We start from the raw sequence: 13,688 nt of genomic DNA on the forward strand, positions 1-13,688 counted from the left end.
CCAGGGACAGAACAAGGGAAGGGTCCATCCAAGTCCAGGTCAGTGAGCCCATGATTTTATGTAGGCTACCTATGGAGCATGGGAGACTCACCTTGGGAAGCCCTGTGGGTGACCTGCAGGCAGCTCCACTTCTATAAGTTCCCAGCCAACTGATTGGGTTTTACATAGCGGCAACTGGAATCTTGCAGAGTCTGTGACTCCCTTCCCTCCACAGGAGAACGTTAATGGGCACAATCTCATGAGGCCATCACGGCTTCTCTGTTACAAGATGCACGTGGTTATGATAATCAAATCTGAAGGAAACAGCTGTACGGCACTGGCTTCATCCACTACCCCAACCCTTATACTCCACAACCTTATACTCCATGAACCCCTGATGGCATTTTGTATCTCTTGGGGTCACTATCACCCTAGATCCTATGTCAAACATCCTCAGAAGACCCATGCTTCTCTCCCCTGATTCAGTTTTTGTGGTGTGGAGCTGCAGGTCTGGGAGTGGGGAAATCTGGCTGTCTGTGTGACTAGTCCATGTGGGGTTGTAATTCCTCAGAGATTGGTTCTCCCTTCATCACATGGGCTCTGGAGCCATGATGAGCTTTAAGCTAGCGACTGGTGAGACTTGAGGTGTTCTTCAGGGACCCAATTCCTGTCTTTGCTCAGCTATGGAGCCCTGGGATCAAGCAGATGCTGCAGCCCCTTCCCCCCTCTACTGTTGGATACCAGAGACAGGACCTCCCCAGGCCCAGCAGCGGCAGGGGCTTACCCAAGCAAGTATGACAAATATTCTTTTTGGAATCCCATATGATGTGCCAAAATCTATTGAGTCCAGACTCTCACCCTAGGTTCTAGACTCTTCCCCTGGCCTCCAGACTGTCTTCTTGAGTTCCAGACTGGCATCCTGAGTTCCAGAATCTTGTCCTGGCTTCCAGACTCCCATCTTGGGCTCCAGACTCTTGTCCTGGCTTCCAGACTCACACTCTGGGTTCTAGACTCTTGTCCTAGTTTGCAAACCCAAACTCTGGATTCCAGGCTCTGGGTTCTAGATTCCCACCCCAGGGTTCTAGACTCCTGTCCTGGGTTCCAGATTCCTGCTCTGTGTTCCAGATTTCTTCTTTAGCTCCCAGAATCATATTCATCCCCTCCACGACCCCAGGCATAAGCTGTCAGCCTGCATTTCCCCAGAGTTTCTCTCCTCCTCTTTAAGATTTGAGACAAGGCTTGTAGGTATCTTAGGAAGGGACCCCAGGGATCAGGGGTAGGGAAAACCACTTTGAGGAGGGAGGGTAGGCTACCTGCAGGGTATGTGATGGGGGTATTGTTGCTTGGCTTCTACTATGGCTGTAGCAATCCCCCTTCAAGAGAAGCAAGTGCAACAAAGGTCACAGTTGCCAGGCACAGAAAGGGAAGGGGAGTGCAGAATGCCCCTCTTGACCCTGCTGGCAGGGCATTGCTTATGTATGCCTTGTGCAAAGGAGACTCTGTTTCTAGAGTGCTGAGCAGGGCATAGGTCACACCCTGCAGCGGTCACAAAGCTGAAACCCAAAGTGTGCACAAATACATGGCCAAGTGCTCTGCTCTCAGGCTATGCTGGACAGAAAGTGTTCAGAACATTCACACCCTCTCAGTTGGTATCAGGACTGGCTGAGACCCAGTGCAGAGCACATAAGAGAACCCAGCATATGGTCAAAGCCAGGAGGCCAGCAGTTACAACATGACAGGTACTATTTGTGCCTTTTTGGCTTCTATAGCCCCACAAAAAGGTACCTCCTCCCTTCCAGTGTGGCAGAAATGTGGGGCCCTCGGTGCTGGGTACTCTGGGCTGAAGGCAGCAGCTGTGCTCCGTATTAACCCACGTGAAAGTGGCACCATCCTCTTCCCTGCTCCGCCAGCATGAATGCTGTGCATTCTCTGCTGTGGTTTGCATGACATATGCTAACTAGCAAGGACATAATAGTGCTGTGTTCACTTTGCATACTGTATAAGTCAGGGAGGGTACTCAGAAGACACCCCAGCAAGAGGCCCTGCCAGTTGTCTCCCCAAGGCCAGACAGGGGTTCTGTGGAATCCTCAGCTCTCTTTCCTGTGAGTGTGCACTGGTCCATATTCCTCCTGGGCCCCAGGTCTTGGGGCTCCTGGGGATGAATGTGCATAGTGCTCTATTGGTGCTGCTCCTAGAACCTGTGAGTGCCACTTGTTCCAAAGGGACCCAGGCACACCTATTACACAAAGCAGTGGGAGGGGCTATGTCAATTCACTGGCCACCTTTTCCAGGGCTGTGGAGTCCATTGCTTGGCACAGCTCCCAAGGTTTAGGGGACTTCAAGGTTGGGCATGACAGAGGGACATTGTGGGCTATCACGTCTCCATGCTCTGGGATTGTTAGGTGGCTTCTGACCTGTCTAACCCTGGATAGTCAGTCACAGTGATGACAATGGAGTTTCAGCTACACACCCATACTGGAACCTTCTTTGGGTTTTGCAGGTGTGGGAAAAAAAAAAAAAGCATTTCTCCCTTCTAAACTTTGCTTCTCCTTTGGGAGGTCCCAATGCCAGCCACTCTCTTACTAGTGCAGAGGGTGGGAGAACCTCGCTATGGTTCAAACGGTGGCACTGGCTGTGCTGCCATCAGCCTCTGTTTTCTAACTGAGGATAGTATTGTTTTTGTAGAAGCCAAGCTTTGCTGTGTTTCTGTGGGTGGGGGGAAGGGACTCTGATGTGCTAGTGTCCACCTAGTTCTACATAGTTTAACACGGTGAACACGGCCACTGTAAGGAGGCACCCCTGACCATGTATGGGAACAGAAGCCAGGACTGGGCCTTCTACTTCTGTTTTCCCAATTCTACCTCCACAGTGAAGAGTGATGCTGAGCCAGCCCTCAGATGCCCCAGCCTCAAGTCTCACATTGAGGCCATTTGCTCCATAATGGTGTATGAGTGCCCTCAGGAGAACCTGGCACCTGCCAGTTTGCAAGTTTCACAGACTGTGGCAAAGACCCTATTCACTCACAGTGGAGGTCGGGGCATGAATGAAAGCTGGCCTGGGCTACCCAGACTGCACCACTCCCCATCGCTATCATCAGCTGCAGTGACGCAGGAGTCGGAGATCCAGAGAAAAGGCTTATTTGAGCCCTGAGGGATGTTGGGAGGTTATTCATGCTTTAACCTTTTGGTAATAGAGTACAGATGCTTCTTTAAAAAGTAAATAGAATTGCTGGCAAGATTACAACTCCTGTTCCATTCTCCTTTACCAACTCTCATAATGCCGGGCTTAAATGCCACTGGAAATGGCTCTAGGCCAGGGCTCCAGGAGGGAGAGGAAGAAATGGAGAGATAGATAAGGGAGAGAAAAAAGGAGGGGCTGATTTTGGCATCAGGAAAATGAACCCTGGAGCTAAAAGCCCAAGAGCCACAGCTGAAGCTGCTAGGGCCAGTGGCAGGGCTCCTCCATCGACAAATGTATTTTCTTACCCAATCATAGATAGGAGTAGGAGGGCAGATGCCACTCAGTGCCCACTTCTCCCTCTGGGGCTAGCCAGCCTGTTCCCCACCATGCTGAGGAGGAGAAAAGGAAGCTTGGCCAGGGTGTGTGTGTGAAATGCAGGGCCTTGGTTGGCAATGAGTCCTCAGGTAAAGAACACACACACTGGGAACAGCTTTGGAGAACTGGTTCAGTTTATTGGGAGTTAAGGGGGGTATTTATGCCCCTGGGGAGGTGGGCAGGTTCTCTGGGGCAAGGTTTGTGTGGCCATGTATAATTGGCCAGGACAGGGATATTGGAAGATATCTCATCTGCATACTCAGGGGCTAAGGGTTCCCAGGGGGAAAACCCTTATAAGGTTAGATGAGGAATGAATTTTGTTAACTGTCAGGGTAGTAAATTCTTACAGGGGCTCATAGTGAGGCAACTAGCTTTCTGGAGTCACACTGGGAGAGGGGAGGGGAGCCAACTCCTGCTGCCTTCACCAGAGGTATCTGGGGTTGAAGCTGCCTCTACCCTTCCCCATTAATCCTGAGCCATTATGTCCCACAGGCAGACTTTACTATAGGAAGTTGCAATTTAGACCCTCCCCAGTTCTCAGACCCTCCTCCCCCAAGAGCTACCAGATATAAGACTGGACTAAAAACTCCCATTAAGACCCAAGAAAAACTTTCCTGTCACCACCAGCTCTGTGTGAAAGCATTTTAGGGAGACTGTGAAGAATCAGGTCTTTCCTCTCCCCCGTTTGAGGCTTGACTTGAGATTTCCTGTCTGGAGGTAATGGTGGCATGGGACTGGGTGGTACCCTGGTCAGGAGGAACAGTGAGCTGCAGGCATGAGGTACTTCTGGAGGGGCATGGAGAAAGTAGCCATTGTCATCTGTCCTCTCCAAACCCACAGAGCTGCTACCTCATCACTGGCAACCCAGTTCCACACAGTCTCCCGCTGGCCTCTCAGGTACGTCTCAGGACTGTCCAGATGCTCTGTCCTCCCCACAAAGTCCATTCTCCTTCTATTTCAGCTCCTGGTTCACTACCCACTAATGAGCTGAATGAAGCAACACCTGGTCCCTGGCTCTCCTGCAGCTCACAGCCTCACCACCCATCTGAGCTACCGCCATGCCAGCTTCTGCCGGGAGCCCCACCAGAGGCGCTCCTATGTCCCATTCCTGGTCACACCACCCACAGCAATTGCTCACAGCTCAGACCTACTTCCATTACTCCCGTGGGTGGCTTTGTGCTTTCACCCCACAAGTCCACATTCATGACCATCCTATTATTGCTCTATGTGTTGTGGAACGCGGCATAAGTGACGTCAGACTCAGCAGAGCCTTTCGCCCAACTCTGTGCTCTTGATGTTTATCCACACTGGGGTGTGTAGATCTTCATTTGTTCCCACTGTATTTTTACAGATGTTAAAAAAAAAAAAAATCACATGGTTGAATTTTCCCACCTCCTCTCTACTGATGAGGAGTTGGGCGGATTCCGTTTTTGCATTTTCATAAACGGTGCTACAGTGAAACCCTGGTGCAGATCTCACACCCACCTGCCCAGGTGTCTTTGAAGCAGGAAAGTGGGAGGAGGAGCTCCCAAAGGGAACCAGGACTCCTGACCTTGTTAAGCACTGAAGCCCAAAGCTGGAGCCAGTTGTAAAATGCCTGCTCACCACACCTGGCCATCCTCCATGCTGCCCACACTGGCTGAGTTTGATCTGCTCTCCTTAATGACCAGAGAGAAGCATCTTATTAGATGTGCTTTCTGGCTGCTCAGGCCTGTGTCCATGGTTCCTGTGGCCCCTCCCTGTCCTCAGCCCCTCCCTGTCCTCAAGGAGTAATGCCACTCACTGCCTGAATAGGCTTTCTTGGCTATTAACCCTTTACTGGTGAAGTTGTCACTAGTTTTATTTTTCTTTCAGTTTTTAGGTAGTCTTCTCTCTACAGTGACATTAACCATTTTATCCATCATTTCCCCTATGTTTTAAAAATGTTTTCATTTATTGCATAAGAAATCTCTGCTGTATGAGTAAAAAGTCCTTACGTTAGGAGTTCTTTGGAAGGTTTTTTAGTTTTGATTTTTTTCACCTGTGGTTTCCCTATGTCACCTGCTAGCCCAGTGGCTCTCACTTACCCATCGCCACCTCACAGCGTGCTGGCCTCTGTCATCGACACCAGCACCACTGTTACTTCTGTAATCCTGGACAAAGGCCTGGTGTCTGGACAGTTTGTGTCCTCTGCCCTGACATTAAGACTTAACCTCTCTGAGCCAACTTGCCATGTTCAGTGAAGTCGTGTTTGGACTTTGGAACTGTTTTGAGGTTAAAGGGTCCCTGGAGAGAAACCGATGCCTCTGTGAAATTGTCTCTTCTACGTCATCACAGCACCGTTCACCTTCCAGCTGGAAGTTTTAAAATGCCTTTCAGTGAAGTTGTATTGGGATGTGACTCGGTGGTAGAGTGGCTACCTAGACTGCATAAGGCTTAGGTTTAACCCTAGCACCATCACCCAGACAGACAGACAGACACACAGAGACACAGAGACACACACCTATATATCATGTAGCTGTGATAAAAACCCTCTGACAAAAGCATCTTAAGGGAGAAAGGATCTATCCTGTCTCACAGCTCAAGGCTACAGTTTATCACGCTGAAGAAGTCAAGGTGGCAAGAGCCTGAAGCACTTAGTTATATCACAACCACCATCAGATACAGAGAGCAATGAATGCATGCAAGGCTCCCTCTCTCCTCTTCATTCAATCCAGGATCTCCACCCAAGGAATGCTCACGGTGAGCAGATCTTCCCAGCTCAGTTCATGTAAACTATCCACGTGCATGCCCAGAGCCACATCCCCTGGGTGACTCCAGTACTCTGTCAAACTGAAAATTAACACTAACCACCACATTAGTGAAGATGTATAATTCTGCCCAAAACATAGACTTGTGAAGTGAGCGTATAAAGCCACTCACAGGAGTAATGGAAGTAGGTCTAAACCATAAGCAATTGCTGTGAGTGCCGTGACCATGGATGGGATGGGATGACAGTGGCCCCCTAAAGGAAAAAGAACAAGTGTAAGACAGGTAGAAGTCAATACAGGGCCCTCTTGGTGGCTGGAAACATGACACAAGATTCCATAGGGACTCACAGTTGCCCAAGTGCTATGACATGAGTGGCCCTGGTATTTGAAGGTCCAGCTCCCAGTTTGTCAGGTTGCAGACTCCAGGCCCACTCCTGTTAGTCTGTTGGGACCACGCTGGGGGCTGAGCCACACTGGGGGCTGGGCCACCCTGGGGGCTGGGCTACACTGGGGGCTGGGCCACACTGGGGGCTGGGCTGTGCTTCTGACAGCTGGCTGGGCTTCAGGAAAAGGCATGAAGGGCCTCCAGTTTTCTTATCACTTCTTTATTTTCTAAATTCTCTACAATGAGTAGATTTTTTTTTTAAAGTTTATGTACACATTAGGCATGGTGGTGCACACCTGTGATCCAAGCACTTGGGAAGGCAGAGGCAGGCTTATCTCTATGAGTTTGAGGCCAGCCTGGTCTATAAATCAAGTGCAGGACAGCCAAGGTTACATAGAGAAACCCTTTCTCAAGAAAGCAAAAACCAAACAACAACAAAAAAAATGTGCATGTGAGTGAGTATGTCTGTACACATGAGTGCAATTGTAAGCAGTGGGGCATGGGTACTGGGAGTGGAAATAAGGCCCTTGTCAAGTGCAGTGCATGCTCTTAACTGCTGAGCCATCTCCCCAGCCCCCAAAGATTCATCATCATCATCATCATCAATAACAACAACAACAACAACAACAACAATTTATTTTTAAATCAGGATCTCACTGTGTAGCCCTGGTTGTCCTAGAGCCCACTTTGTAGTCCAGGCTGATCTCAAACTCTTAGAGATTCATCTGCATCCCCTTCCTTTCAAACGCTGAGTGTTTTTGTTTTGAGACAGGGTTTCTCTGTGTAAAAATCCTGGACTTGGCTGTCCTGGACTTGCTTTGTAGACCAGGCTGGCCTCGAACTCACAAAGATCCTCTGCCTCTGCCTCCTTGAGTGCTGGGACCACAGGTGTGTGACACTGCGCCTGGCGTGCTGAGTATATTTTATTTTTATAGTTATGAAACAGATACTGTTTAAATCAGCTAGCTGCTACTGATGAGTCATGCCTTAATTTGGTGTCCAGACCCTGTCCCTTTAACTTCCACTCAGCCTGGGGATTCCAGAATGGTGCTGTCCTTTTCTGAGGCCCAGGTAAGGACAGCCTTTTGGAGAACACATTTGTTGCCGTTAACACATTGAGTAAATTTGTAACTTACAATATACATTCATTGTCTTAAATGCAGAAATACATAAAGTGAAAGGTCACCTCATCTGTGACTCTGTCACATAGGCATAAAACCATGTGATATTTTAATATATGCATGCCCAGACTTTTACAAACGTGGCTTCCAGGGATCAACTCAAGTTTAGGGCTTATGCAGCAAGTAGCTTTACCTGCTGATGTTTACAGCCCACCCTTTTAATTTTCCTATGAATGTTATGTGACTAAGGTGAGGATCCCCTGCAAAAGTGTGCATATACTTACGTGAGCACACATGCACTAACTCACACACATATGCACACACACACACACACACACATGCACACACACACTCTGTACACTTATTTTTTATTTCTCACCATGCTGGGACTTGAACCTGGGGCCCACTGTTTCTGTCTTACTCACTGGCAGCACAAACTTAGGGCACTTGTCAATGGAGCCATTACACACAAATGTTTGCCTTTTGCTGTTGGAGTGCATTCTTTCTCCGCTGTTGAACCTTTAGCCTGCTTCCAGTGTTCTGCTCTTGTATTATTGGGAACATTGCCATAATCCTCTTCAAATGAGTCATATTTCATTCTTAGAGCACCGCCTGGTGTAACTAGGTGTATTATGAAATAAGACAACGCGTGTGTCTATTCTACTAGATGCCAGCACCTGACATGGAGGGGAAAAGGAGCTGTCCTCCGACTGGGTGCTGGGACTCTTGATGGCCCTACTGTGTTGATGGTCCATCTTGTGCTACAGCACAGGGGGAGGTTGGGATCCTGACCTCAGACCCTGCCCCCATCCCTGCACCACACAAGTTACTGGTGGGTTTGAGGACAGGTGTCTTGACCTAAGTTCTCTCAGTGGTGAAACAGCAATTATAGCTGTGATCAGTTCTGAGGCTACCTTGGCTGGCAGCTGAGATGGGAAAGAAGTATAGGGCGGCATCTTAGCAGCGTTACTGTTGTCACCACAAACTGGTCATTTGCTCAAACAGACCCAGATGGACAACAGATATCAGGCGACCTGCCTTAGTGTGCAGTGTTCTATCATTATCAGACTTTTCTGTGGGGTGAGACAGATGCTTGCTGGGTCTAGTTTGGGGGACATGACTTTGGGGTCTGACTAGAAGTGGTCAGTGGGAGGAAAGGGTGATGCAGGTCAGGGCACTTGGGGGTGGGAGCAAAGTGGGCATGCGGTCTCCCAACCAGGCCTGGGTGCCCATATGAACAGGATCTAGACTCAGCTGTAGCCACAGTTCTTTTCCTGGTGGTTAAGTCCTGCAGCCAGAGTTACTTTAATTATTTCTTCCCCAGTTCAGCCAAGCCAGATGGATCTAGAGTGCTCTCCTGCTGTTGGGGGAACTCAGGAGACCAGCTACTTTCTTTGTTGTTGTTGTTTGTTTCTTTGTTTTTTGAAGACAGGGTTTCTCTGTGTAGCCTTGGCTGTCCTTGGCTTGCTTTGTAGACCAGGCTGGCCTCGAACTCACAGCGATCCACCTGCCTCTGCTTCCTGAGTGCTGGGATTAAAGGCCTATGCTACCATGCCTGGCTGACCACCCACTTTCTTTTCTTTCTTTCTTTCTTCTTTTTTTTTTAAGTTTAAAAAAAAAATCTATTTATTTATTGTCTATGAGTACCTTATCTGTAAAAGAGGACATCAGATCACATTACAGATGGTTGTGAGCCACCATGTGATTACTGGGAATTGAACTCAGGACCTCTGGGAGAGCAGGCAGCGCTCCTACCCACTGTGCCCTCTCTCCAGCCCCAACCACTCATTTTCTAAGGAGCCGTTTTGCAGGGGCAGCTGAGTTCCCAGAGTCACTCAGACCATGGTACTCGAGGACACTCTTCCATTTTCGTTATTCAGTGTTCTACCTAAACGCATTTCGCTAGTGACCTTACAGTGACATAAAATCCCTTCAGGGATTCGGTGCCCCAAAGGAAAGGGGGAGCAGAAAAGAATGCAGAAGCAGCCAGCCCGGAGTAGGAGCTGTCCAGTTCTGGCCTCTGCTCCTCACCCTCCCATTTATGTGAGGCTCTGTCTAGATGCTCTCAAGAGCATCTGAGCGCTGCTCAGAACACACAGGATCCCCAGGGGCAGTGCAGTGCCTGAGCCTTCCCAGCTGTGGTTATCCTGAGCCCTGGGCCTCCACATCCAGTGAATGAGCCCAGGGTTACTGAGAGAAGCCTCTGCATTTGGGGAGAGCTCCAGTCATGTTAGCTGCAGGGCTCCGCTTGGAAACGGCTGGAGAAATGGTTCCTCCCCCTGGATGTAGTCACAGCGTGGTAAATTCCATCTGAAAAATAAAAGCAGAGTTCTTTGCTGAGTCATAGGAGCTTTGGAGCTGATTTGCACAAGCCGGGCAAACAGAGAGCCACAGCATCTAGATGAGAGATGGGCAAAGAGAACAGAACCCAAGGCTTGAGAATGTAAGTATGTGTTCTGAGTGCTGCAGAGGCTTTGTTGTTTTTTCCACCCAGGCTTAGGCTTGCCTCTCTAGCTTTACTCCGTTTGAATTCTCTGCTATATTTAGCATGCACATATATGTGCTAAAAAGTTACCAGTGTGCTATCCTGAGTGTGCAGGACACGCAGAGGACAATATTACAGATGTGATTTTATATGCACACTCATGCGTGTCCTTGTGGGGTGGCTGGGCCCCGATTCTCACATAGTGCTCCTTTAAAACATGGATGTCTAGCTGACTGACTGTGCAAAGCAGAGCCTTGTGCCTGGCAACCAGGATGGCATTTGTGGAGAATCTGGGTGGCAACTTTGGTTCCATGGTGACAAATATCCCATGAGCAGAGCATCTGGAAACTCTGGGCACAGCCTGGGAACCTCCGTTGCCTCCCCCTCCCCAGATGAATGAGCTGATGGATTGGGCTTGCCTTTTGTTTTCTTGTGTGGCTTTGGCTTCAGGACTAGTCTTCCACCTGCCCTCTGATTGGAGGGTGTCTTCTCTCTAAAACTTAGTTAGGAATCACTTCTAAACAGGGAAGTAGGGGAAGCAGCAGCTTGTATCAAGAGATACCCTTCTGTTACCTTATTTTTACAGGGTGCCTCAGTTTCTCCAGCTGCTCAGAGAAAACCCAGTGTTGACTGGGGTTGGCAGAACCACAGTGGAAAGATTGCGGGTAACTGCCAATAATTCAAGTTAGCCTGAGGGTAACCACCAGGCATCTGAGTAGCCATGAACCTGCACACGCCAGTTACATTTACAGGCTATAACCTGTTATTTTGATCTTGGTTTGTAATGTGAGAAGAAGTTGCAAACAGGTCAGTCTTCCTCCTTTGAATCCAAGGTCAGAGTTGGAGACCTGAGACTTCTTGGATTGCAGCCTTTGCACAGATGAGCACCGTCATGCAACCCTTATCCCCTAGAGAAAAGGGCTGAGCATCAGATGATGTGAGGAGCACAGGCTGAGTCCTCCATCCACACCCCAGCACCCAGTGCTGCTTGCCCTGCCTTTGATGCCGCCCTGATTGCTCTGCTTCCCCTGGAAGACTTCAGGAGCTCCACCAGGGCAGCTACACTGTATGACAACTGTCTGTGTTGTCATTCTCTTGGTGTCTCTGGGCATGGGTGTCACAGGGATCATGTCAGCAACACAGAGAGCTGGAAAGGCTGGCCTCACAGGAGCTCGGTTATGTGCCTGGAGGTTCAGTCCCGCCTTGTAAGAAGGGTTTCGCTCAAGAAGAAGGCTCAACCATATGGACCTAACCTCTATTTGATATGGGGTCACTTCTGCTTCAGCTGGGTAAATAGGATGTTCAATCCAAGGAAGAAGAAAGCCTGCCCAAGGTTATGTTTTCTCTAGGCTATGAACTTATTAAAATTCTCTTAGGGCCCAGGTGTGGTGGTACATGCCTTTAATTCCAATACTAAAGATTCAGAGGTAGGTGGATCTCTAGAGTTTGAGGCCAGTCTGGTACGTTGAAAGTTACATAGAGGGGGCTGGAGAGATGGCTCAGTGGTTAAGAGCACTGTCTGCTCTTCCAGAGGTCTTGAGTTCAATTCCCAGCAATTACATGGTGGTTCACAACCATCTATAATTTGATGTGATGTCCTCTTCTGGCATGCAGGTGCACATGCAGATAGAGCACTCATACATACAAATAAATAAATCTTAAAAAAGAAAAAGAAAAAGAAAGTTACATAGAAAATTCTGAATCACCCAGGGCTACACAGTGAGACCCTGTTTGGTATTTGTGTTTGTTTGCTTGCTTGCTTAAATGCTCTCTGTGCCAAGAGTGGAGATGTCAATGTCTCTTAGCTACTTTTCCTGTCACTATAACTTTACCCCCAACAAAAACATCTTATGGGAGAAAGGGTTTATCTTGTCTAACAATTCCAAGGCCCAGTCCATCAGTGTAGAGGTCCTGGCAGGAGGAGCTTGAGGCAGCTGGTCAGGCCACACCTGCAGTAGACAGGCTGAGAAATGGTGAATGCCTAGGCTCAGCCTGATGCCTCCATCTTGTACAGTATAGGGTCCCCTGCAGGGGACAGTCCCACTCACCATTAGGATGGGTCTTTCCACTTCAGTTGACATAATCAAGATGACACGTCATGCTCAGAGTTTGTCTCCCAGGTGATTCTCAAGTCTGTCAAGTTGGCAGATAACATTAATGAATATAGCACATCTGTAATTCCAGCACTCAGGAGACTAAGGCAGGGTGGTAGCTGAGAGCTCCAGGCCAGCCTACAAAATAAGACTGCCTCAAAACAGACAAACATCAACAACAACACAACCAAATTTCTGAGCTATTATGTTTCTTTGTAAACGTATACATTTATATATTATTACACATGATTAAAATAAACTACATACAACAGGAAGAGCCACAAGACAATCAGGAATTATATAAATGTTACATTCATAGTGATTTGGCCATTTGTATTTGGCAAACTTGAAGTAAACAGCTTTCCTATCTTGTTAGGTCTACATTTCCGAACGAAGAGCAATATTTATCATATCTTATCTCTATTAATATAAAACATCTTTTTTTTTTTTTTTTTTTTTTGGTTTTTCAAGGCAGGGTTTCTCTGTGTAGCCTTGGCTGTCTTGGACTCACTTTGTAGACCAGGTTGACCTCAAACTCACAGCGATCCACCTGCCTCTGCCTCCCAAGTGCTGGCATTAAAGGTGTGTGCCACCACGCCTGGCTTCTAAATACAGCTTAAGCCCTAACCTACTAAGCTTAATTGAAAGACTAAACTATCTGGCCTTCAACCCCACCAGAAAATATTTGTGTGAGTTTGTGTGCACCCGAGTGTGTGCATGCTCACGCAGCATGGTAGGCGTGCATGTGGAAGTAAAATGACACCTTTGAGGAGTTGGAGTGGAACCCAGAGACCAAACTCAGGTCTCCAGGGTTGTATAGCAAACATCTTTACCCACTGAGCCATGTCGCCAGCTCTGAATCACTGCTCTTATACACCATGACCTTGTCTCCTGGTTGGTTGGCTGGGCTGGCTTTGACTCCTTCCCCCGCAAGGAATTCTGGTATTTGAAGTCTCCACTAGAAATCTGTGTGAACACACCATCAGGGTCAGCCATGGTACAGCCCAGGCAGCAGGGTCTGAGTTGTGGAAGAGCCCTGTGTCTGTGTGATGCTCACAGTCTGAGCTCCAGAAGTGGAGGGGCCTTTGTGTGCTACACTCCCTCACAGAACCCTCCCCCCATGACCTTCATAGGCTCACTGAAAAGAAATAAGACTGGGCATAGTTCCTGAAGTCCTAGGGCCTGTTTGAAGTGGCTTCTTGTGATTGCCCAGCACTAACCCTGAGTGCTAACCTCAGGCTTCTGTGGTTGGCTTCCTGCAGTGCCAGCTGGAAAATCCCACTACAGTTTATTAAAAAGCACACTTGGCAGGGCTATTAGTTTGGTTGCTTGCTGTATGCC

The 13,688-nt window shown here is 48.5% G+C and overlaps 1 protein-coding gene across 15 annotated transcripts in view; it reads left to right on the top strand.

Annotated features, from left to right (window-relative positions):
• Positions 1–13,688, top strand: part of Jakmip3 (Janus kinase and microtubule interacting protein 3) — a 109,733-nt gene that overhangs the window by 15,395 nt on the left and 80,650 nt on the right. For 6 of the 15 annotated variants that reach the window (XM_051145526.1, XM_051145530.1, XM_051145531.1 and 3 more), the window contains exon 1: positions 9,879–10,212. The exons of 2 other annotated variants lie outside the window; for them this stretch is intronic. The gene's annotated coding sequence lies outside the window, so the exon portion shown is untranslated. Of the gene's footprint in view, positions 1–9,876; positions 10,213–13,688 lie in introns of those variants that run through there. 7 more of the 15 variants (XM_051145529.1, XM_051145536.1, XM_051145538.1 and 4 more) reach the window with 3 other exon arrangements.

This window comes from Acomys russatus, chromosome 5 (assembly GCF_903995435.1).
Source record: "Acomys russatus chromosome 5, mAcoRus1.1, whole genome shotgun sequence".
Taxonomy (NCBI): domain Eukaryota; kingdom Metazoa; phylum Chordata; class Mammalia; order Rodentia; family Muridae; genus Acomys; species Acomys russatus.